General features: G+C 38.9%; 2 long non-coding RNA genes across 2 annotated transcripts in view; one reads left to right on the forward strand and one right to left on the reverse strand.

Annotated features, from left to right (window-relative positions):
* Positions 1 to 25,442, forward strand: part of LOC129646477 (uncharacterized) — a 106,430-nt gene that overhangs the window by 45,764 nt on the left and 35,224 nt on the right. Inside the window, exon 2 of the long non-coding RNA XR_008711973.1 lies at positions 6,502 to 6,708. This is a non-coding gene — a long non-coding RNA (uncharacterized LOC129646477). The remainder of the gene's footprint in view (positions 1 to 6,501; positions 6,709 to 25,442) is intronic.
* Positions 16,287 to 20,140, reverse strand: LOC129646478 (uncharacterized). The gene is made up of 3 exons (XR_008711974.1): positions 20,023 to 20,140; positions 19,125 to 19,204; positions 16,287 to 16,437 (listed from the first exon to the last, which is right to left on the reverse strand). It is a non-coding gene; the product is annotated as an uncharacterized LOC129646478 (long non-coding RNA).

The following is a 25,442-nucleotide window of genomic DNA, read 5'->3' on the forward strand; positions in this document are numbered from 1 at the left end:
CATAGATTTCAATGGGTAGCATCAACATTTAGAGAACTACTCTTTTTTTTCCCCTCTCCCAGGATTATTCATTTTACTAAGCAGTCTACATCATCTCTAGCTAAATGTTGATGTGTGTTAAAATAGTAAGTGAAAGTTGCTCAGTTGTGTCTCACTCTTTGCGACCCCATGGAATAGTCTATGTTCTCCATGCCAGAATACTGGAGTGGATAGCCATTCGCTTCTTCAGGGATCCTCTCAACCCAGAGCTTGAACCCAGGTCTCCCTCATTGCAGGTGGATTCTTTACCAGCTGAGCCAGCAGGGAAGCCCTTAAAATAGTAATGGACAGTATTAATTTTCATCCAGAAATGAAATATTCTTGGTGGTAGGTGATTCTGTTAAAAATTTAGAGTCAATTTTGCAATTATAAGGTCTTTTAACAAAGTATGGGAAAAATGTGCTCTACATTGGGGTGATGAAAACAGGAAAAAATATGACTGTTGAGCAATTATTAAGGGTGAGCTTGAAACTTGTAGAGATCTTTTATTTTTGTCTAAAACAATATTTTAAGAAAAATACAGGCTTATTTCTGATTTACGAATTTCAAAGCTCCCATAGCCAAAGGAGGGAGATTTTCTAACAGTAGGGGGTTATCCTATTAAAATTCATCATGATTCTTTTTACAGAAAGAAGTAAACAAGAATCAGTTTTCTTTAGTAAAGAAGTTGGCTGAGATGCAAGTTGATCTGGTACAGATTCGATAGATTCATACGAAACGTCTACAAAATAATTCAGAATCAGAATCCACCATTTATAGGGACTTCTTTCCCTTTTCTTTTTCTTGAGCAGGAGGAGAGGGAGAGAGGAAATCTGTGTTAGGGAAGAAAAGGAAAGCCGCCTAGCACATACAAAAGGATTTTATAGCTTTTAATTCTGCTAAGCCACTGATACATGGAAGATGTGCAGTACTGTAATTATCTGGCTAGATAGATGTAATTGTATCTATCAAACTAAATAGAACACTGTCAGATGACAGCCAAGATTGGATTGTCTTTAAGGGTCAGACAGAATCCTAGAGTGACCTCACTCCTTTCTCACCAGGCCTGTTTTCTGAGTCTTTGATGGGGACCCATTTTGCTAACCATCTGAAAGCATATACAGTAACACAGTCTTTTGCTCTATGCCAACAGCCTCCCTAGAGAGCATGCTCAGTTTCCTTATGCCTGGGGGATTAAGCCTGCCCAGGCCTCCCTTGTATTTGAAATGTATGATATTGATATCAGTGCTTAGGGAGAATCAGGCCTCTGCAATGAACAGATCACGCCTGGCTCCATGAAGTCTATGTTGCATGGAGAGAAGCATAGACTGGGTGGAGAGGAGCCAAGTCAGCTTTAGCTCTGGAAAGCAAGTATTAGGTAATTAATTAAAGAGTTTGTTTCCTGGCCTGGTCCTTACTATTCAGGACGTTTTCATGGGCTAGATAAATAGTGGTTTTACATTTGATATATCAGCAGATCATTGCCATCTTGAAGGTGCATGCTGGGCTATCTGTGTCAGTGCTTCTCTGAGATGCTGTCTTTAAAACCAGCATCCACCCTCCTCCCCCTTGCTCATTTATAAGCAGTTGGAACCTATTTTCATGGAGTTTCTCCAATCAGGATCATGTCCAAACCATTTGGGTTTTTTTGAGCCTTCCATACTATATTTACTGTGTTTAGTGAAAAGCTGGATTCTCCTCGTGCTAAGTAGCAAACCCATGATGGTTGAAATATTCCACCCGTCCTGCCGCATTTATGGGAAGAGACAAAACACACAGAGAGATGTGCGGTTATTAAGTGAGCTACTTCGTTTCCCAGTTCTTTCTTCATTTCCCAGGGGTGCATTTTTGGTCATCCTTTGGTGACTTGCTGCCACTGAGTCTTAGGTTCCCACTGTTGGTGGTTCATACTTCTGATGGGAACAAAGCTCTACTAGAGGCAGGTCTGCCTCATGTCTTATTGCAGAAAAATGCCTGATACTTCTGCATGTGCTGTGTGTTAAGCTTCACCAGGTTAACGCCCCTCTGCCTGGGCTTTTGGAAAACAGTCCCAAATTGTCACATGGAAAGGGACATTTCAGTGCTGATTTTTATTTCCATGAGATTAAAAGTGAAACATGTAACCACAAAGCTGGTTTATGTCATCCCCCTGTCAGAGCCAGCAGTCATGCCAAAAACTAGATATTTGATAGGTTTGTGAGAGAAACAGATGCAGAAAGATGCCATTCCCACAATTTAGACTCCTTCTTATCTTTAAGCTAGAAAGAACATTCCAGATGAAAAAAACTATTTTATGGGCTTTAAAAAGTAACAAAGAAAATGTACAAATAAAAAAATACTAATTTAAAACTGATGTCATACTTGGGGACCTATAAACAACAAATCGGTATTCCTAATTTTAAAAAAAGTTATTCAAGACAGGCTTACTTGATGCTTACATTTATGCTGCATTTATACCTCAGCCATGGTGTTATAATTGAGAGAAAATATCTACAAGATATATTCACATATAGTAAATAGTATGTGGATATAGCAAGAAAAAAATATAGCAAGAAAAAAAATAGAGAACCATAAACTTCCAAAAGGCTAAAACATCCAGAAAGTATTCTCTCAGCTTTTTTGGGGGAAGCATTTTGCGTCCCATTCTTTTTATTTAATTCTGCCAGCTGTCTGCTAAACAAATCTAGCCAGGTGGGGCTTACAACCCATGACTAAAAAACCGCTAGTGCAGCTGTCCAGCTTGCCCGAAGGAAGAATTCAGACAAATGGCAGGAACGAAAAGATTGTTTTGTTTTCAAGAAAGTAGCTACTGTACCTTCTTTGGATTCAGTTCCCCCCCCCCGCCCCCCGTTTGCTTAAGTTAATCCATTACTTCTTAAGGTTTTATATCAAATAGAAAAATAGTTTCACCTTTAAAAATTTTTAGTGTATTTTTGTTATAACAAGTTTATTATGATTTTCCCATAAGTAAAAGCTGTCTTTTATATTGCAACCTGGTACTGAGTTGTCATCTTTTTTTTTTTTTTGGTGGAGAGTTAACTGATTGCTAAATCTTTTTCTTCTCTCTCTTTCTTAGGAGAGAACAAGTTATTAGTGAACTATGACTGCAATTTATTTCTAAATACAGCAGAATTAAATGTGGAGCTATTTAAAGGTGAAGGCTGGCATGGCTTACTCTTGAGCAGAGGAACAGAACAGGCTTCTTTGCACTGCATCATCGGTGGACCTCAACTGTGAATTTCTAGTCAGCAAATAGGCGCTTCCTTTGGCGCGTCTGAGCGGAGGACAACAAGGGCTGCGCTAAAAACGATCACGTCGCCATCTGATCTATAACTCCATTGATGACAGATCCACGCGTAAATCACTCAGTTACTTTCCCCACTTCTTTGACATTTGTCAGTTCAGTGAATCTCAACATTTTCCTCCATCCTGCCTAAAATTATTAATATCTCATGAAAAAGGCTGATAGAGTTTATAGCCGGTTTCGGTCTCTGGTCCCAGCACCTGTTCCCGAGATGTGTCCCTCATGCTCAGGGTTAGGACACAGCACTGACTATAGCCAGACTTTTGTAACCCTCCACAGGGAAGTTCTTGGAATGCCAGGGTCCTGATGCCCTTCACAGAACTCAGCGATCTTTGACATGCAAAGTGAAATGCTTATCACGTCCCTGAGCCAGCTGTGATTTGTGTATTGGTTTAAAAGAGGATAAGACTGAAAGGGAAGGTAGGACTTTGCTTAGCAAAGGCGCGTATTCTACAAGCTGCTAAGGCTGTTTGGCTAAACCTCAGAGCAGATTTGGCAAAGAGATAGAACCAGGAGATTGACATATTCAGTTACCTTGTTCTGCCATTTATAGCGACACAAGGAAACAATGCCTGTAGTCTGAGCTGCACAGACCGAAATGGTATTCAGAATAAGCAGCCCAAGCCAGATGACTTTGTATAATAAGACACGGCTTGATATTGGCCTGGGTGCTCACAAACTAAAGAGAAAAGGAGGCCATTTTTTCATGAAGAAATTGAAGTGCTGATGCAGAACTAACCCTCAGTTTGTCATTATTTAATGAAGGAGTAATGGGGATTTTTGTCAAAACTTGCATAGGTGATAACAATAATGTGTCACAAAAGAGTAATCATATTACTTAGCCCTCAGAGGATTTACACATGCCTTGAAATGTTAGAAGCGAATACACTGTGTAGAAAGGTATGAACACACCAGATCAAAAGAAGGAAAGCACCCCTTCCTTTTTGCCCTCCTTCCCAACCCTGAAGCCTGGTCAGGGGCCCCTGGTTTAACAGCATCCACCTTGATCCTAAATTTCTGCTTCCTTCCAGCATCTGGACTTAACTACTTTTGGACAGTGTGAGCAACCAACAGATTGCCACTATAGGAACTTTGTGGTTAAGCAGGAACAAACCCCAAGGAAAAAATTCACAAATATTATAAAGGCAGCATCATTTACCCTTCGTGTACTACACTGATAAGAGACAACAAATATTCATTTAAGAAAGAACACTCCAAACACTAGTCATGTAAGAAGGGGTGCTTTGTGGAAAAAAATTAGGAAATCTCATAACATTTCTTCCTTTTTCCTTTCTTCCTTTCTGTATGCACATGCATATGAATCTGTTTATATTTAAAGTCTCTTTAAATACATCTTTAAATGCGGGCAAGGATTGCTTTATAATAGAATGCAGACAAGCAAATCCATAACGCTTACAATTTCTATATTTTCTCCATTTCAAGGCTGACGAATGTAGATCCAAAAGAATAAATCATTTATACTGTGGAAAAAGAAAAAGTGTATGTGTTAGGCAAAGATCTTAGAAATCTTAATTTCTAACCATGTGGTGAGTACAAACTAATATGAGATGGAAAATTTTCTCTAATGTTTTCTCCATTAACAAAAACATTTAAAGTGGAACCAAAGATTTTCAGTATAAAGTAAGTTTCTAATTAATAGGATGATTTTCTCTTCCAGACATTCAGATATGGCATGTCTTTTTGTAAATAGTAGTTTCATGAAGCAAATGATCCAAAAGTACAGTTTTTTAATCTGAAACATGGCTGTTAAGTTTGTCATTTTACATCTGCATGGTAAAAGGGTATCAAGTATCTTCTTTAATTTTATGTCTTCTTCTGCAGCCTCCTAGGCTGTCCTAAGACCTGTATTGTAGCCTTCATGTAAGTGGGTTCCCTTTTTCTAGTTCTACATCATTATCTCAGCCTTCTGCTGACTTCCAATTCCTAGGATCATGAACAGGATTTGAATATTTAACCTTGAAACTTCTCCAGGAAAAAATGAACACTAAATTTCTATAGTGTTTTAAAAATAATTTCTTCATAAATAGTGGCATGTTCTTAAAATTATTCAATCAAAACATACAACCAATCTGCCCTATTAATAGCAAATAAATGTAAAGTACAAATTCTATGATTCAATACAAGAGACACACAAGACAGAAAGCTCTTACAAGACTTCCATGCTGTGCTCTTATTTTGGCATCTTTTTGATTATAATCTGGCAAACCAAAAGTATATTTCTGTATCATGCAGGTAGAAGTGAGACTTTGAGGCTCATTTACCAGTGTGAATTTTTCCAGTGTGTCACAATTTCACAAACACCTGAGCTTTCTGACATTCTGCTGATCCACTCTGAAAGTTCAGTGTGTTTAAGCAACTGCGCTGTCAATTTCCCTAACTTCTGTCTTTTCTTCAATTCTCTCTACTCTTTCTCCCTCCCTCCCCTGCTTCTCTTCTTGTTCAGGTTTTGCTTCCCTGCATTCTGTCTTATTTTCTCTTCTTTTCTTTTTCTTTTTTTTCTTCTCTTACACTGTCCCTCCCCTTGTTGAATTTTTTAAACTGGCCTTCAGGTCAAGACTTTTCTTAATGCCGATAGATGTCCAGTTCTGGAAAGTTTTCACATATTCATTAAAATGTGGAAAAATAAAGTGCCAACAATGCTGCCTATCAAAGAGCAGTCACATTACAGAAATCATATCTAATGATTTCATTTTCTATTGAACGTTCCCATCTCACAATAATTAAAAAAACTCCTGCAAGCAAGGCTACACAGTCATGCTATTTGTGTTTAAGCAACCAACCTGATGTATAGATTCGACTTCACTCAGCAATTACATATCAAGTCAGAATGGAGAGACAGACCTTCCCAAGTGTTCTCATGTTGTACTGTTTACAAGGCAGTCCTGTACTTCTGGTTTACAGCTCTGCTTAGATCCTGTTACAGTTATACTTAGATCTTTCTTTTGGTAAAATGAAATTTAATGAGAAGGAAAGTGTGCTTTCAGTTTGCAGAAGGATTTCTAGTTAAACTTAGGGTATGTAAAACCACATTCACCCCAAAATAAACAAAGTGTTCATTCACAGAAAGAACAAACTGTTCCCACCTGAATCATAATGGAAGGAATTCTTTCTAAATATTTTTGAGTGTATCAAACTTAAAAAATTTTTTTTTCCTGAAGCCAACAAGTTTCCTACCTTTCGTGGAAGTCCACCTTAAGGTCGGTTACAACTCTGGTGCACTGGCTGATCATTTGCAAATCCCACTGCAACAAACCAAGAGGGCGGGGCTCCTGAGACATCTGTGGACCAGAAGACCTGGCAGAGACCGCTAAGCTTTCCGTGGGACTGACTACTAGCAGCTTGGCTGCAGGAACAGTCGACCTGAGGTACTCTTTCCACATATCAACAGCTTGTCAGTGGTGGGCTGAAAGACACGGCGACTGCCGGAAAGGAAAGTACCTGCTGTCAGGGGAGCTAACCAGCTACCCTGCCCTCTTCCATGGTCAAATCTTTCATACAGAAGAGAAAAAGGAAGCCAAGTAGGAGAAAATGAGAGTAATAAGGCAAATTAAGTGCTTAAATTATGGCACCGGTTGGCTTTGGGTATTGGTATTTAGCTACATAATGAATTTCTAAAAATTCAGATCACATATAATTATGTATGAATAACTTTAGAAGAATTCAATCTAGCTGGGTCAGTGGTTCTAAGTGCACTGTTGTGGCATGCACACTTGTGATTCTTTAGGAAGTGGTTCACAAGTACTTTGTGATTAATAATTGTTGTCAATGGATTTACTTAAAAATAAATTCAGATGGAGGATTCAAATTTATTTCTGTAAGAATTTCATCCTCACTCACTGCTATTCTTGAGTAAGAAGAAAGTGGAGGTATACTAACATCCCAGGGATCACATAAATCCTTAAAGGTCTGTATAACATTGTCCCACTTGTGAATATCATTTGCCAGGTGTTTTTCACAGGGGACAAAAGCCAAACGCTGAGATCCGTTGCATTAGGATTTCAGTTACTACTATATTTTATTTGTTCATATATATAATCAGAACATAATAAAGAAAGAAATAGACTCTTGTTAATCACTAATAATAGTGATAGATGAAGCCTCAAAAAGATTGTCAGTTGCTTTTTCTATGGGCTGGATCACAACTAAATGTGCCCAGAATAGTCAGCAATGATGCAACCTCTGATCGTTTCAATTCAGACTGAGTATGAAGTGCTGGAAAGTGCTATGATGATGAAGTAGAATTTATAACTGAACCTAAAATATGAAATCTGTGGATGGGCTCCTAATAAGCAGTTGCTGTATTAAAGATGTCCTATAAAAAGCTTTATTTTATTAAAGTCAATATTGCTCTTGAGATAAGTAAGCCTTATTTCCCTCACTTTTTGCTAAGATTTAAAGCACTTGAATTTTACTGGCCATATAAAGCACCTATAGAAATCATGAGCTGATGTTATTTTAAATATTTATTGAGCTACTTGTTTTATGCCTGTCTTCTTTTCTAGAAAGTAAACCCCATAAGACCATGATTTCATGTTTACATTTTTATCTATAGTACCTACAACAGGATAACCCCTGACACAAAGTGGACAGTCAATAATGTGTTGAATAACATGTTCCTGCCTTTTCCCAGGAAAAGTCGGCATCACATTCTCATGGTCTCGGAACCAGGTACCCCAATAGTGAAAGTGAAAGTTGTTCAGTCATGTCCGACTCTTTGTGACCCCATGGACTGTATAGGCCAAAATACTGGTATGGGTAGCCTTTCTCTTCTCCAGGGGATCTTCCCAACCCAGGGATCAAACCCAGGTTTCCCGCATTGCAGGCAGATTCTTTACCAGCTGAGCCCCAATAGTATTTTCCATATCCTATCTTTTACAGAGCTGTTTGAGAGAGGTTGACTGATGTAGAAAAATCTGATACCACTTTCATTAGCCAACATAATCTTTCTGGTTTCTTGAATTATTTGGCAAAGAGAAAGCACAGGTTGAACTGGTTAGAAAAGATAAAGGATTCCTTTTTGCATTTTGAAGGCTGGGGCTTTTACACATGGTTTCAAAGTTGATTGAGCACGTAAAGCTCAATGAAGACCAATCCTGCAAAAGCAAAGGAACCCTATCTGTTGAGTACCCCACGTGTGAACACACCACACCATAACCATGTGGAAATAATAGGCTATATGGGCAACAAAGACTGCTATTTAATGAGAGCAGTGCCATTGTTCTTGCAAGTCTAATTTGGTCAACATCTAACAGTGCTGACTCATCAGAACTGAAAATCCAATAATAAATCACCACTGTGATTTAGCACTAATGCTGGAATTCACATCACGAACGATGTGACAGCATCAGCTGAAACTCAAACAGGTCGCTGAAAGGTGCATTTCATCAGCAAGCAATTTAATTCATATCAAAGGAATTTTACTCCAAGTGAGTGGCAACTGGTTACTTTTGAGAGCAGTTAACTGTTGGGGGAAATGAGTTGTTTTAGTTTCCCATAAAAAGGTAATAATCTATAATCCTGGATGTTTTAAAAGTCTTTTCCTTAAATTCCAGAGCAAACAATATGAAATAACAACCCAATATCTTTGCATCTTAATCACGTTCGGTAACGAAGCCCTTTAGATAATTGGCACTGCCTCTGTAGTAGGCCAAACTTTCTTTCAAGTTACAAATACTCACAAAAGGTTTACATTATAAGGGGCTGCTGTGGAGATGTGCAGATTTAGTTTGTAAGTACAAAGTGAACATGCAAATTGCCTTATCTTGTGGGATTCACAAACAACCATCATTCAGATTGATTTAATACTTGGCTTTTTATCTTTAAAAGTGTTAATTAGAAAATAGGGACAGTTCTCTGAACACTTAAGAGTAATAAATAGATCAAAACAGCATCCATGCTTCTGTGATGGAACTTCTGAAGGCTTTGTAAAGGGATTAATACAATTGTCAAAAAAGACCACAGTATACATATTTAATAGTGTTACCAAGCTACAATTACATTTTCAGGACTTCATTGTTAAGTTTTTCAAAATTCGTTATCACAAAAAATCAAGATTTTGGACCAGATTGTTCGAGATTTTGAAGATACTATTTTATTTAAATTTTTCCACCTTGGACCTCCAACTGCACTCTTCTGAAGATGCTAAGCCCACAAGATCGGAAGTTATTAAAAAAAAATGGGCTGTAGAGTTGCACAAAGTGAAATATCAAGAGAAAAAAATTATGATTCGTCCATTTTCCTTTGGATGAAAAGCATAAAATGCTTTGCTGAGAGTTTGTTTCTATTTTGCAATTTTTCTATGATCTGACAGTTAAATGTGTGTGCTGAGAAGTCAATCTTGGCTCTGCCGCCACCTGGCTCAGTGACTTCAGGCAAGTAGCGTTATATCTCTGTGCTTTGGTTCATCTGTAAAATGTGCAAAATCTGAGTCCTTTTCTTCTATGGTCTTCTGGTGGAGATCAAATAAAATAGCACTGAGTGGTGCCTGGCACTTGAGTAAGTACTCTGTAAGTTATGATAATTGAGGTATTTGCTAATGAATCTAAATGGTGATTTATCACCAGCCTTATTTACATGGTTATCCTATCACCAGCACTAAAAATATTTGTGAATGCCTCTTCAAATTTATGTAGAAGGCACAGTACAGGGTAGGGGCCCTTGGTCTCCGTATCTCCAGGGAGCTTAACTTTCTCTCCTCTTCAAGAGGTGGACTCAGGGGTCAAGCCATCCACTGAACCACTTCCTTTCTAATGCCTCTATTTGAGTTCTATTACCGTGTGTGTGTGTGTGTATACTCAGTTGCGTCAGTCGTGTCCAACTCTTTGCCACCCCATGGACTGTAGCCTGCCAGGCTCCTCTGTCCAAGGGATTCTCCAGGCAAGAATACTGGAGTAGGTTGCCATGCCCTTCTCCAGGAGATCCTCCTGACCCAGGAATCAAACCCAAGTTTTTATGTCTCCTGCAAATTGGCAGGTGGGCTTTTTTTTTTTTTTTTTTACCACTACACCACCTGGGAAGCCTGTTTTATTACTACTTTATCTTAATTCAATATTTTGATTTAACTAATAATGCATTACAGGTTATAAAATATTTAAAAAGTATAAAACATCATAGAATAAAATAGGCCAGAAAAACAGGTTTTTTTAAAAAAAATTCTATCATTCCAGGAATTTTCTTTGCATCTTGTCTTTTTCCTTCTTTTTATGCATTCATTTCTTTGAACTTTTCTCTATGACCCCTTTCAATTTTTTACCCTTTGTGTTTCCTTTTCCTGACCACATCTTCCAAGCTAGGACTATACATGATCTCTATTGAACTGAAGACTCATACCCACACAGGCCTTCAGCCCCTCGAATTCTGAACGTTCCCTTAGTCTCCAGTCAAAAGGCCCCCTTCCTTTTCCTTCTCTGCCTGTTGGTCAGTCACACACCTGGCTGCCTTCCCAAAACAGTTTAACTTCCTCCTCTGCTTCCACCAACCACGAATCTTTTTCATTCACTGTCTTACCTACTCTCCCTTGAAGATGACAGACAGATAGTACAAGGGAAAGTTATAAGCTCTCGTTGTTGGAGGTCACATGAGTTTCCACTATTCACCCTCACCCGAGTCCTTTCTTTCATTTATTTCAACTGCATTGAGCTTGTTTGAACACACTTCAAGGCCTGGTGATAGTTAGTACTATATATACATTATCTTATTGAGTTATTTCATTAATCCCTTACTTTCTTAGGCTAATAACAAGGGAACCATTATCCTCATTTGGCAGATGAGGAAATACATTTAGAGGGATTAAGAAGTTGGTCCAAGGTTCCATCACCTAGAAAGTGGCTGAGCCAGAAATTGGAACCAGCCTGATTTGCCAAGGTTTTAGCCACTGTGCTGAGTGGTCTCTCCTGGCCTTGCTGTACCCTGGCCCTTCCTCTGATGAATAACATTCTAGCCCAGTATTCCCTGGGATGCCCCCACCACAAACAAATAGAACTATTTGGGAATCAGTATTATAAAGACCATTCTATTAAGACTTCTCCATAGTGGACAATAAGATTGAGTGACTAATGAAGATTTCCTATAGGAGAAGGAAGTTATACTAGCTATCTGCTAGGACTAACTTTTAAAAATTTAATCACTTTTTAAAATTTAAGATTCTAAAAGGGGGAGAAAGAGCACTCTTGTGAAGTCATTGGAATAAATTTACATTAAAAAAAGATACACAGTAGATCTGACTTTGCCTGTCCAGGGCTAGACAAAATCAAGGTATGGACTAAGGTAGTGGTCCTAGCAATGGAGAGACTATTTCCTCCAAAAATACTTGTGAACTGTGTGAGAAATAGCAACAGAAAGCATATTTGGGTAATCCGTCAAAAATGATCCTTTGGGAGGTTAAGAGTATCATCCATGGTCACTATGAAAGAATGTATGCCACCAAAGACCTCTGGACTGGGATGACTGGGTAAGACTACAGTTTACCTGAGAAAGTAGTGAAAAGGTCACTGGCATGGGCTGTGTGACTGTGGGAGAAAGTCATGTCCATGCTGAGGATTGTGGGAACCATGTTTGATTCCCTGAAGACTGGTTGTGAGCCCAGCAGAACAGCCTCATACCCAGCACAATGACTTTAAGTTCACCTGATGGACTAGATGTTTACAATCCCTACTCTTACATCTCTGCTGCTTTACTCCCCATCTGCATTCTATTTTCTTTGCATAGTGCTCTGGCTAAACTCGTGGGTGCCAAGCTTTCTCAACAAACTGTCTGTCTCCCGGCCCTCCATTTGTCTTCAGGTTGTCAATTGCAATTTTGATCACAGTTGAGTTTTATTTCGCACAGCTGTCCTCTCAGTGGTATGACCTGGTCTTCAGTGATTCTCTTCTCCACCCACCCCAACACCCTCTTTATTTTTCAGTCTAACATCTTAGCTGCTACATTCTCTCACCACCTGTTTTCTCTCCAATCAAAGTTGTTTTATTCCAGACAGACATGGACAGCCTTGTTGCAACTTTGCTAGTATCAATGGAAAGAAAAAAATTACCTGTGATCTTCTCATAAGTCATAGAAAAAGTATAAAAAGCATGGGCAAGTGTAATTTATCACCCTGAGCAAGTGGGCATGTAATTACTTGCAAGGCTGCTTTTAGTTTAAAGCATCGTTTTCTATTTTGATCCTTAAACATTTTCCCTGTGTAGAAGTTTTGGAGAATTTGGCCCATTTGTAAGTGCTTGGTGCTAGTGTGAGTGCAAAATCACGTGCACATCATTTCGGTGATGTTTTAAGTATCTCCAATTTAGCCAGAGGGGTCTGCTTGAGCGTCTATTCCAGTTCTTCTTGGCTAGCATATTGGCACTGAAGTTTTTGTTGTTGCTCAGTAAACTATAGTGCAGGATGAAGTGTACTAACAAATAGTCTTTAGGCAATTTAAACACCCAAATAACTTTTGCACAATTAGATATTAATTCTCTTTGGTGCTATCACAATTGCTGGCATACACTGTGGTCATTACATTATGTTCATTTTTGTGTTCATTTAAGGGCTTCCCTTGTGGCTTAGCTGGTAAAGAATCCGCCTGCAATGTGGAAGACCTGGGTTCAATCCCTGTGTTGGGAAGATCCCCTGGAGAAGGGAAAGGCTACCCACTCCAGTACTGTGGCCTGGGGAATTCCATGGACTGTATAGGCTATGGGGTCACAAAGAGTCGGATATGACTGAGCGACTTTCACTTTCACTTAAGGAAAACACTAAATAAATTTAATTTTTTAATATTTTTATATTTAATTTGTCTGGATTTCAAAACTTGTCTTTCTCTTTCCAACTGTAATGCCTTTATTCTTTCATTAGCCTGAAGGAATTTCTTCTTTAAAAGCTTGGATAGTTCTGGGATTGAACACTGGAAGCTATGGAGAGTGATTTTTCTCATCAAGGCATTTTGATTTCATTGAAACCTCTATTTGAAGTAGGGCAGGCTCTTACTTGAGAGGGTTTCTCAGCTTAGCTATTCTGGGCATGATCCAACATGGTCACTGATCCTCACCCCACTCATTATCCTTCAGGTCTAGCAACCACCACACTTTGAATGCACTTCCTTGAAAAAACTTAGGGGAAAGAAATTGATTGGCTCTTCTTGGCTGATGGTTTCCATTACTGGTTGTATCAATAAATATTCTTATGCACAAAATAGCCTAAGGCTATTTCCCATGCATGGACTATGATCAGGACAATTTCAGCTAAAACTGAGCATGACTAACTAACCAACATATTCTGCATAGGGGGTCAGATTTTAGTTATCTGAATCAATGCATGGTAGTGTTGTTCTGCTTCTTCCAAAAGTCACTCCTTTTGGTTCTGGAGGTAATCTTATATCAAATAGTTATAAGTAATGAAACTGCTTTGATACAAATGAACTCAAGAGACCTCCAATGCTGTTAAGTTTCTCTGTCCCATCTTTTTCTACCTTTAGAATTTCTCTTTCTCCCAGCTTATATGGAGGATGGATTGAATTAACCACTAACTAGATTTAGCATATGTGTGTATGTTTAGGCACTAAGTCAGGTCCAACTCTTTTGCAACCCCATGGACTGTTGCCTGCCAGGCTCCTCTGTCCATGGGATTTCTTAGGTAAGAATACTGAAGTGGGTTGCCATTTCGTCTTCCAGGTAGGCTTTCCAATCCAGAGATCAAACCTGAGTTTCTTTCACTGGAAGGTGGATTCTTTACCAATGAGCCACCAGGAAGCCTCAGTTGAGCATACTAGCTCTTGCCTGGAAAATCCCATGGACTGGAGGAGCCTGCAAGGCTGCAGTCCATGGGGTCGCTGAGGGTCGGACACAACTGAACGACTTCACTTTTACTTTTCACTTTCATGCATTGGAGAAGGAAATGGCAACCCATGCCAGTGTTCTTGCCTGGAGAATCCCAAGGACAGGGGAGCCTGGTTGGCTGCCGTTTATGGGGTTGCACAGAGCTGGACACGACTGAAGCGACTTAGCAGCAGCAGCAGCAGCCCCTGAAGAGCTGCATTTTGTTTCTAAGCTTCCTGGTATGACTCCCTCAATTTCTACATTCAGGAAATTAGCAAGAGATCAGCTCCTATTGGGCTCTTGGTGCATTTGAAATAAAAGTGAACGAAGATGGTGATAATGTCAACTAAGTTGTTAAACATGCAATATTCTTAAATAAACAAATTTATTAAGCACTTACTTCATGACTTCCTGAGTGGTCCAGTGGCTAAGAATCTGCCTGCAATGCAGGGGACACAGGTTTGATCCCCGGTCCCAGAAAATTCCACATGCCGAGGGACAACTAAAACCATGCACCACAACTGCCAAGCCCGCGCTTGAGCTCATGCTGCATAAGGAGAAGCCACCGCAAGGAGAAGCCCAAGCACCACAACAAAGAGCTGCCCCCACTCACCACAACTAGAGAAAGCATGTGCCTGGCAGTGAAGACCCAGTGCAGCCAAAAATAAATAAAATAAATAAATAAATAAAAAGCACTGAGTACATGTAAGATTGTGTTCTAGGCAATCTGGTAGCAGAGAATTCAGTATGATTTCTGCTGTTACAGGTGACCTAGAGCACAGTGGATCTAGAACACAGGAATTATCCTCCAGAATGGTTGGTCAGTTGGCAACTTCCTTGTGGCTCAGACTGTAAAGGGTTTGCCTGCAATGCAGGAGACCTGGATTTGATCCCTGGGTCAGGAAGATCCCCTGGAGAAGGGAATGGCTACCCTCTCCAGAATTTTTGCCTGGAGATTTCCATGAACAGAGGAGCCTGACGGGCTACAAGTCCATGGGGTTGCAAAGACACAACTGAGAAACTAGTACTCACTCACTCCCTTTGGAAAGATTAATTGCAGTGAAGATCTGGGTCACTGTTCTGCAGGCTTGAATGTTACTGAAGGTAGTAGAGCAGGCCAACCCCTTTCAAATGACACAGTGCCCTGTTCATAGCTGCTTTGGAACAGACGTCCGGAGATGGCTGTGCGCTTCTGGCGAACTACGAGCATCTGCCTTCTATATTGGTGCTATGTTGCTTCACATGTCCCTCTTGGGCAAATGCATGTTAATTGAAAACAATGACACAATTGGGACTCAGTATCATAAGAGTTGGAGATGTACTTCCTCAAGATATATGTAAAATAAAGTAGATCAATTTTAAGTTCTTTAAGACACAGACATTTCTATATTGTTTGCATTTTATTTTCTGAATTTCTTCATTTAAAATCCTGAACAAAATTACCTTTGTTATATAATCATACGATTATAGTCTTTTCTTGAAGGCATGCTAAGTTCATTTCTAGCCTGGAAAAAGAGAACTGTAGAAATCTGGATTCTTTCTTTGCCTCTTATTATAGGATACAGGAGCCTAGTAAAATGCTAATAATATTTTAGTAGGAGAATATGGCACCTTTTATGGCTTAACTGCATTTAGGTGAAGTCATTGCTCCACATGACAACATGAGTTAAGATGAAATACACTCATTAAAAACAAATTCCATCATGTCATGGGTAACTTGTGATCTCTAGCTTTGGAGTGTTAAGCCTTGCAGATCATGCCAGGGCCTACATGAAGTCTGTTATTAATAATAAGAATAAATTCCACCCCACTCCTTAGGTGGCACACTCACATCACCAGTCAACAGCTCAACACACTCTTTAGTAACAGAGGAAGAGAGAACCAGCACATTCTAATGATTTGAATAATTGTTTGGAAACTTGATAATGTGTTAACATTCATTTGCTGAAAAGTGGGCCAATGATGGTAAGTGATTTCCTCTTAAGATGTGTGTGTGCCTATTGATACATATCTGTGGTTGGTGAGCCCCTTGGTTAGAAGGCTGTCAATGAAGCTCAGACCCGGGGCTTTTCCCCATGTGGCCTGTCAACTTCTCTCTTTCAAGGGTCACATTTTCGTCTTTGACCCCAGACTGCTGTTACACATGTGTTTACTATTGGCCAGTAAGGAGATGAGATTCGAGATCATGTATTACTTAAATCTATCACCTTCCAGGAGAAAACAACTTGTAGCACACAATCCATGTGGGTGGTTCTGTAGCATCACCTCACGGGCCATGTCTCTGGGCTGTACAAATGGACGGGTCTAGATATAAAGACAGATACACCAGAGACAGCTATTAATCATATCGTCGATGGACATTCATCTGGAGGAAGACCATGATGAAACAGTGAGTTGTTTGCATCAAAGATTAGTCTAAAGACAGCTGTAGATTTATTATTTTAAAATCTCTGGATGAGGGGATTGGATTAGATAAACTTTAAAGTCCTTCCAGCTCTAAGTCCTTCCAGCTCCCTGCAGTCTCCAAGTGCATTGATTAACATACATAATGTAAAACAATGTAGTTTTGTAAAGCAAAATTGGCAGGAAGAGAATATTCTCTCAAGAAAAACTACTTTCTGAGAGTCTTCCCTTCAAGCTACCAAAAAAAGGTGATCAAGTAGAGCTCAAAAATAATTTCTGGGCTTACACTGAAAATTCTTTTATCTGGAACAGATTATTTCATTCCACAATTAGAAATGAGATCCAAAATGCAAATATTACTGAGAGAGATAGCACATTGCCTCATATTCACACTATGGTGTTAACAACTGCTATAAGAGCCATTTTACAGAATAAGTTTGAGAGGGAGAAGCATACCTTATTCAAATATATGAAGATGATTTTACAAATCATATCCTATTTTATTCCAGTCCTAATTCTGCCAACCCTTCTGGGTATGTAACAGTTTTAAAGACTTGAAGTGCTTCAAAATTTGAAGAGGGGGAAAAAGTGGAAACAGCTTAAATGAGAATGTAACTCTTAGATTTTCATCAAATACACTTTTATAGTTTTCCAGTTTGTTTCTTGAGAAAGGGTGAAAATTTTTGGAATTAAATGTACAATAAAATACCAAATATATACCAGTTCTTTAAAGATTTGTAGCTCGATTTTCCTGAACTATCTTAGCTTGGATCAAGTCTCTCACATCTGAATTGGTGAGACATGCTATTTACTGTCCTATTGACCAGAAGGAAATCTGTGAAATCAATGTTTGAAGATCTATCCCATTTGGAGTTCAATTTAGTCTTGTCAGAATGTTATTTGGAGAGTAATAAAACAAAATTAAGTAGGAGAAAAACATATTTGTAAATCAACTAAATTTCGTGGCTGCAGAATTTTTGTTTCCTTATAGTCCCTGTACATGGAACAAGAGACTCAGGGCTCCACATACGGCCCAGGGATGCAGGTTGGATATATGAGTTCTGTATTCTTGATGTAAGAGTTAAAAAAGGGACTTCTCTGGTGGTCCAGTGGTTAAGATTTCATGCTCCCAGTGCAGGAGGCCCCAGTTTGATCTGTGGTCGGGGAACTAGATCCCACATCCTGCAACTGAAGATTCCACTTGCGTGCTTGTGTGCTTTGTCACTCAGTCGTGTCTGACTCTTTGTGACCCCATGGACTGCAGCCCACCGCTCCTCTGTTCATGAGGATTCTCCAGGCAAGAATACTGGAGTCGGTTGCCATGCTCAGGGGATCCTCCCAACCCAGGGATTGAACCCAGGTCTTCTGCATTGCAGATGGATTCTTTATCAGCTAAACTACCAGGGAAGCCCAAAGATTCCACATTCTGCAACAAAGATTAAAGATCCCATAACTAAGGCCTGGCACAGTCAAATAACTAAATAAATATATTTTTAAAAAATGCCAAACCAACAGTTCCAAAGAGACACAATTACATTTTGCCCTGGAGGCCCTATCACAGGGCCAGGGTGGCTGCTCCATACGGGTGACAACATAGATGCAGGTCTTCCCTAGACCGCTGGTTGGATACATGAAACTCTGGAAGTCATTTAAATAGGAATTGCAATCAGAGAATAAGTCTAGGTGCTTTGCAAAGTAACATTTTCCTCTGCTCTAGCTGAAAAAGATTAGTCATTTGTTTATATTGCCCAAGAGGTGTCAGGTCCCTTGAACAGTGTTAGGTGACCAGAACTTTGAAAAATTGGTATTCTTTCTCCCCTCTAACTATAAACTGGAAACTTCACTCATGTGGTATGGTGTACTGGAAGACCAGGCTTTCATTCTTCTTAACTTCCCATACAATCAAAAGAACCTAATGAATTCAAGTTGCCTGTAACATTTTGTGTGTTTCTGAGTTGAAACTGAATTCCCAAACAATCACGTGAACAATAATGAAATTCAGGCAGAGTCTCTATTTTCCTGTTGTTAGAAAAGAGACTCTTATGGTGAACTCCTGGGTTCTAAGATAACATAACATTTTTAAGATAACATAAAATTTAGCACTTATCAACTGCATTTAGCATGCAAATTGTTTCAAAGACCCTGAAGAAATGCAATGGCTGAACTGAGTTTGATTGGGAATACAACTTATAGATTTATATAACACTTGGATTCTCCATGTTAGAAACTATACTCTATAGATTACAGTTTAATTGTGTAGATGATATTATAAGACAATGAGTCTCTTATAACTCCACTTGAGAATTTAGGTACAATAAGCAGAACATAATTATTCCAGTTGGAATTTGGCCAGAAGCTGGGGATTAAAAACCCTTAGTGTTATGAAAAGTTTCATGGGATATTTAATGACTAGACATAGCCAGAAGCTTAGATTTATGGCATCCAAAAATAGTACCCCTAGCAGGATTAGTCCACTCAGGTCATGCTGGGGCACAGTTTGGGCAATAGTCAAAAAACCACGTTTATTGAATCATAAACATAATTTCTAGCAGCTCTGGGTTGGAAATTTGTATTCAAGCACTACTTACCAACTTTTAGCGGCTTCCTTGGATGTAGCATCCCACCGGCAATCGATAAAAGCACCGTAATACAGAAAATGTCAGGTAGGCTTGAATGATAATGATGGTAGTTAGTGTAGGAGGACAATGACCAAAGCTGACTCTACAAGCCATGGCTTGAGATGGCTCCATATGTGATGCGATTTCAAAGGCCATGGAAAGACACAAAATGCCACAGTTAGTTTGAATTGCTGGTGCATGCCATTTCACAAATATGATTTTATTTTTTTTTAAATTAATGCTCAACCCCTATTTTGAAGCAAATATACTTGAAAAAGTTAATACGTGGGCCTGCGTTATTGTTTAAATCACAGTGTAACATGAGCTTTTCCTACTTTAAGGAGTCTTGCTAGAACCGAAGAGTAAAGGATTTTTAAGAATAAAGATATTGGATGAGTGAACCACTAAGGGAGGGAAAGTTTGCAGAAAAGAGAGTATAGGGTCAAGGAAGACAAATTCTTCCAGCCTCGTTGTTATGGGCTGGACTGTGTTCCATCTCCCCACACCGCTACCCTCACATTCATATGTGGAAGCTGTAATCCCCATTATTTCAGAATAAGACTGAACTTGGAGATAGAGTTTTTAAAGAGGAAATTAAACCAATCTACCTGGCTTCCTTTAAAGAAGAGGAAATTGGAAACAGAGAGACCAAGGGTGTGCTTAAGCAGATAAAGGACAGTGTGAGGATATGGCAAGAAGGGAACAAGTTACAAGCTAAGGAGAGAGGCCCCTGAAAAAACCAATTCTGAAGTCAACTTCATCTTGGACTTTCTAGCTCCCAGAGTTGTGAGAAAATAAATTTTGGTTGTTTAAATCACCCCTTCTGTAGTATTGCATGATGGCAACCCCAGCAACATAAAGCACTCACCCCTTTTCAGCAGAAAGGCATCAAGACAGCTAGTTAAATCTCTCAGCTTCTTTGAGGCTCAGGCTTTCACTGGAAGTAGCTCATCTCTTTCTTGAATCTTTCTAGCTCCAGGGAAAACACTGTGGATCAGGTCTATCACCTGAGGTTGATTTTGCAAGGCATGGTTTAAATTCAAGACATTATCTGGACCATAATATGCTGGAATGAAGAGAGGTGCAGAGCACAAGTTCAGCTGGGAAAGGCTAATGCTGGGTCTGACCAAGCTGTTATCAAGATGGAGTCAGAGTCATTGTTTGCTGGTAGGCATGGAGGGTTGGCCAACCTTCCACATTAAAAATGAGATGCCTGTATTTTTGCTACTTAAAAACCACGGGCAATTCTCCAGGATGGTCCTCTGTTGGGCATTTCTGATGTATTAAATGAATTTTGGTGAGGGGATTTCAAAATAGGCTTTGGGGGCTATAATAACCTTGCCATCAGCAGGCAATGAAGGGCCTCCAGCATTAATATTATTTAATGTAAATGCAAAGTAACTGCAATTACAGCAATTCAGAGTATTCATGTTTAAAACCAGGATTAATTGTTAATAATAAAACTGTAGCCTTTTAAAAATGCAACATTGATGTCCTCCTTGTAGAACCTGGGAGTCTGGAGGGCAAGGATAATTTATACTTGCCAAATCACTGAGAGAAAATTCCAACTATGTGGAAATGTAAATATTCAGTATTATAAAGGATAATTAGAGATAGGCTAAATATTTACCCAGTCCCCTTCTTTTTAAATCACAAATAAGATTTCTCTTGTTGGTTCAAGCTTTCCTGAGAGAAGACAGGCTAAAAAAAGAAGAGAGTGTCTTTCTTTTCTTAACCAAAATCTTTCTTACAAATCATGTGAAATCTAACTCCCTTTCATTATTGACTTTGAAATTTATTTCACAATTATTTCATTTTACTAAGACACTGCAAATGAAATTTAGTATGTGTTGCATCAAAAATATCAAAGATATAATGTTGAATATGAACACAAAAACATAAGTTTAGCAGCAAATTAACTGACAGTTAAGTAGAATGTAAACAAATTATTTAGAGATTATTTGCAGAAGTTTAGAAGTGTGCAGACATTCAAATGTTCAAGGACCCTGAATTGTCACCATTTTAAAAGAACCTTCCAACAGATGCACAAATAAACAACTATACTGTGGGAGAATTGTCATACAGAGAGCTTCATGTAAAGCTTTTGCTTTTGGTAGTTATTTTCTTTCCTCTTTATTCTTCCCTTGATTATTTTCTCATGAGGATAGTTTCAAAGGAAATATGACTTCTGAGAAGGAATTTTCTAAATAAAAAGATTTGATCTGTCATAGTCCAGGCAGGAAAACAAAAAAATATTCTAGATATTTCAAAGATAGGCAATTTAATACAGTGAGTTGGTTACATAGATGATGGAAGTGTTGGCAAGGAGCTGGTAAGGTGATCTAGAAATTAGAAATAGTAGGAAGTTACTACTACCCCAAGCTTGAAAGGACACAAAGAGAAGGCATTTCTTTCAGAGTTCAGAGATGAGGACCAGAGCTGGGGAACTAGAACCCAGGTGGGGACTCTCCTATTGGAGCTATGAGCATGGAGGGAAGAGGGGTTGCTCCAATGCAGCAGAATCACGGTGAAGGTAGGATCAAGGGTGGAAATAAGAGCAGGAAAAAAAAAAAAAATACCTTGACTCCTCCAGGATTCTGCCAGTGTCTCCCGTTGGCCAAATCTACCAAAATCCAGTTGGCAGAGCAGACAAGGAAATATAGTTCCCAGAAATGCACAGCAGAGCAGGGGAAGGGTAGCGTATGGATCAATAGCAAGTTGGCAAGTGATTTGCACACACAAAATGGAATTACTTTTGTAAGTTTCTCTTTGCTTAGTTTCATGTGGTTCCCTCAAGCCATGGGACCATACAATGAAAATCACTTTGGAACCCTATGACAATCATAGGTTTTTTTTCCCCTATGAGATATTTAATGAAGTAAGTAAAGTTCTTCTGGGCCTCAGAATTGTTAACTCACCGAACCACTAATATAGTAGTTGAGATGTGGGAAAAAGAGGCCCAAAAATCTAAAATGGTACCTGTGACTGATATTTGAGTTTCAGACCCAGACACTGAATATCATTCTTCAGAATATCAGCTCTCAACTTGTTACATGACATTTCAACTTGAGCAATTTTCTACTAATGAACTCCTTTATTTCTGCCTGTCTCATTAGGACACTCCATGCTTTCCAGAAATGCAAGTGAAGTTTAATAGAGATAAAGCCATTCCACAGGCACTGCTATGATCAAGAAGCTACAATCAATCTTGTTTTCTTCAAGCATGTCATAAAAAGACCCTTTTCCTTCTGATTAGCATTCTTGAACACAGTACAAGCTGATGACTTGCTTGAAGTCATTCACTGTAGGGATACAGCACCTACTGCACGTGATAAAACGACATAAGGCATATGAACTGCTCATTACAATCTAATTAGTTTGGGCTTTTCATTTCATTTTATGTCCTGAATTGAACCTGATTCAATATGATTCTGAGCTGGAGTTCATCATATCTTCTCCCTGGCAGTGCAAGTTCATGGTGTTTGCTTGCTAAATTCCATGGTTAGAGAAATGGTTCCTCTTTTTTTTAGGTTAGAAAGAAGACCATTAGTATAAAATGACTGAAACCTTTGCTATTAAGTAATCTTCTGTAAGAGATTTCCATTTGACCCGGCACAGTTACAGTTGTTGAAGAATTTCAAGAAGGTTTGACCGTTTTAATAAGCTGACTTAAGTAATTCATGGGTTCAATTCCTTGTAATTCAGTGGAACAATAGTCTTAGCCCTTGGGTTGCACTCCAAAGAATGACTAAACAAGAAAGAAAAACTTGGGTTAGTTTATCTAACAAACTCATGATAAAGGAGGCTTCTTGAGAGCAAGATTTTGAGAGCCTTCCATTTTGGGGTTGTTTCTAACTCCAACATTCTTCCGTGTCTCAAATTAGTAAACAGGCTGTATAAGTAGACTAAGTACATATCTATTTATCTGATTTTAATATTTTATGGGTCGTAAGAAAAGGATAACTGGAATTTTCCTGGAAGATATATACTCTGTCCTCTCTGTGTCTTTAATTTTGGCATGAGGGAGATTCAGATATCTGCTTTTTTTGATTTCTTAATAGGACAGTCATAGTATCCATCGGATTCAGTAATTCATTTTTTATTTGAAAAATCATTTAATATGGGTAATGTGAATATAAAATACTCATAAGAATATTTTCTTGCTATTCAAATGAGCTTTAAAAATGTGTTGTATCATCCAGAAAGCAAATGTTGTCTTTTCTGTTCATCCTATAAAGTACCTTAGGGCTTTGCCAAAACATAGCCCTTTGGTTTCATGCCGTGTGACTGCCCTGTAGATGAGGTCTTCTGGAACCTGATTAACAAAATCATTTTGGATAAAGTAGATTTCTTCCACATTTCTAAGTTCAACCTGTAAATAATAATAAAAAGAAATAGTCATACATACCCCAGAACTTTGCTGGTACGATATAGTTAGATGATAGATGTATAACGCTTAGAATTGTATCTTTCACAAAATACATGTTCACCCTGTTGGCTCCTTTCCCACCTGCCTGTTTTGGAGCAATATAATTTAATCAAATTCCTACCCTAAACAACATCATGCAACTCCATGTGGTTTTGTTGATCTAATTCCTAAATCACCAATGCTCTGCCCAAAAGTACTTCTTTCACAGTTAAGAGGTTTACTTTAATTCAACTAAAACATTTTATTGGGGTATAAAAACAGATAACGAATGAGAAACTACTGCAAACACAGGGAACTCCACTCAATACTCTGTGGTGACCTAAATGGGAAAGAAACCCAAAAAGAGGGGATATATGGGTACATATTCACTGATTGATTTTGCTGTACAGCAGAAACTAACACAACATTGTAAAGCAACACTAATTTAACTGAATTTTTATATCATAACTGGGGACCATCATTTGTTACCAGTGAACTGAGATTTACCGTTGATTGGGTATTTTGATTGTATTACATATAAGCCATTTTTTCACCCCCTAAAGTCCATAAAAATGGTAACATTTTAATAATGTTCCCTTATCCTCTTGGAAAAGAAACTAACCTAGGTGAATATCTGTTTTGTTTATTTAAGTTTTGTATCTAACTGGTAGTTCTTTATTTCTGCAATAATTTGTTGAAAGCTTGTGGTTAGATAGAACATAACCTTTAATTCAGCTATTGTTAGCACTTTTGTATGCCAGAGAGAGGTTCTGAAATTTTCAGTAGGCCGTGGACTCTTAATAGGGACTCTTAATTGTTCCCTTAGTACTCCAGAGCCATCGTGACATCTGAGTTATACACATTTCTTATGTATAACCTTCAGCTCAACATTGAAGTCAGGCATAAGGCATTTGTCCCACACTTTGCACAAGAAGCGGAAGTGAGGTTTGTTTTTTTTTTTTTACTTACATTGTCAAGGATTCTTAAGGGATTGGTCTTGGTTAATTAGCAATTAGTAAAATGAGTATCAAGCTCCTGATAAAATATTGTTAGGGAAATTGGGAAACAGAAGGTTACCCAAGCCACTAACCCAATCTTTGGGGAAGAGGAGGAGGTAGGAAGAGAGGGAATCAGGAGCTGGGGGTACCCAGAGCATGTCTGCCGCTCATGTCCTCCAGCAAATTATCCCATTCTCTTTCTACCCCGAAGCACAGTTCTGAGGCTCCTGAGACTAGAATAAACTCAGAAATTACAACTTGATTAAAGACTACCGAGATGTTCATATTGGAAATATAAAATGATATTATGAAAATAGATGTGCTCTTCTTTGTTTATAAACTTGCCATTATCTGTGTTTGAGCTGATGGCAGGTTTGGGCTGAACTGTCTACATTGATGGAAGGTGTGAGTTTGCCATGCGTGTGTTAAATCGCTTCAGTCGTGTCCAACTCTTTGCTACCCCATGGACTGTAGCCTGCCAGGTTCCTCTGTCCATGGGATTCTCCAAGTAAGAATACTGCAGTGGATTGCCATTTCCTTCTCTAGGGGATCTTCCCGACCAAGGGATCAAACCTGCGTCCTTTATGTCCCCTGCATTGTAGGTGGGTTCTTTACCACTAGCGCCACCTGGGAGGGGTGCTGTCCATGCAGTGAAACAGATCTGAGCCACCTGGCAGACATGGTCTCGTAGCTCGTGACCCTGGTAACCTGAGTGGGATGAGCACGATGAACATCACGTATTAATTGACATGGGTCTTCATCTGTGTGTTAAGGGATATGCAGGTAATGTTCTTCACACTTCCATACAGCTGAAGAACAAAGTGAAATAAAAATGTTTACAGGACATTGGCCAGTTCCAGTGAATGAACTGTGGTTTGAGGA

The sequence above is a fragment of the Bubalus kerabau genome, chromosome 3, assembly GCF_029407905.1.
Source record: "Bubalus kerabau isolate K-KA32 ecotype Philippines breed swamp buffalo chromosome 3, PCC_UOA_SB_1v2, whole genome shotgun sequence".
NCBI lineage: Eukaryota > Metazoa > Chordata > Mammalia > Artiodactyla > Bovidae > Bubalus > Bubalus kerabau.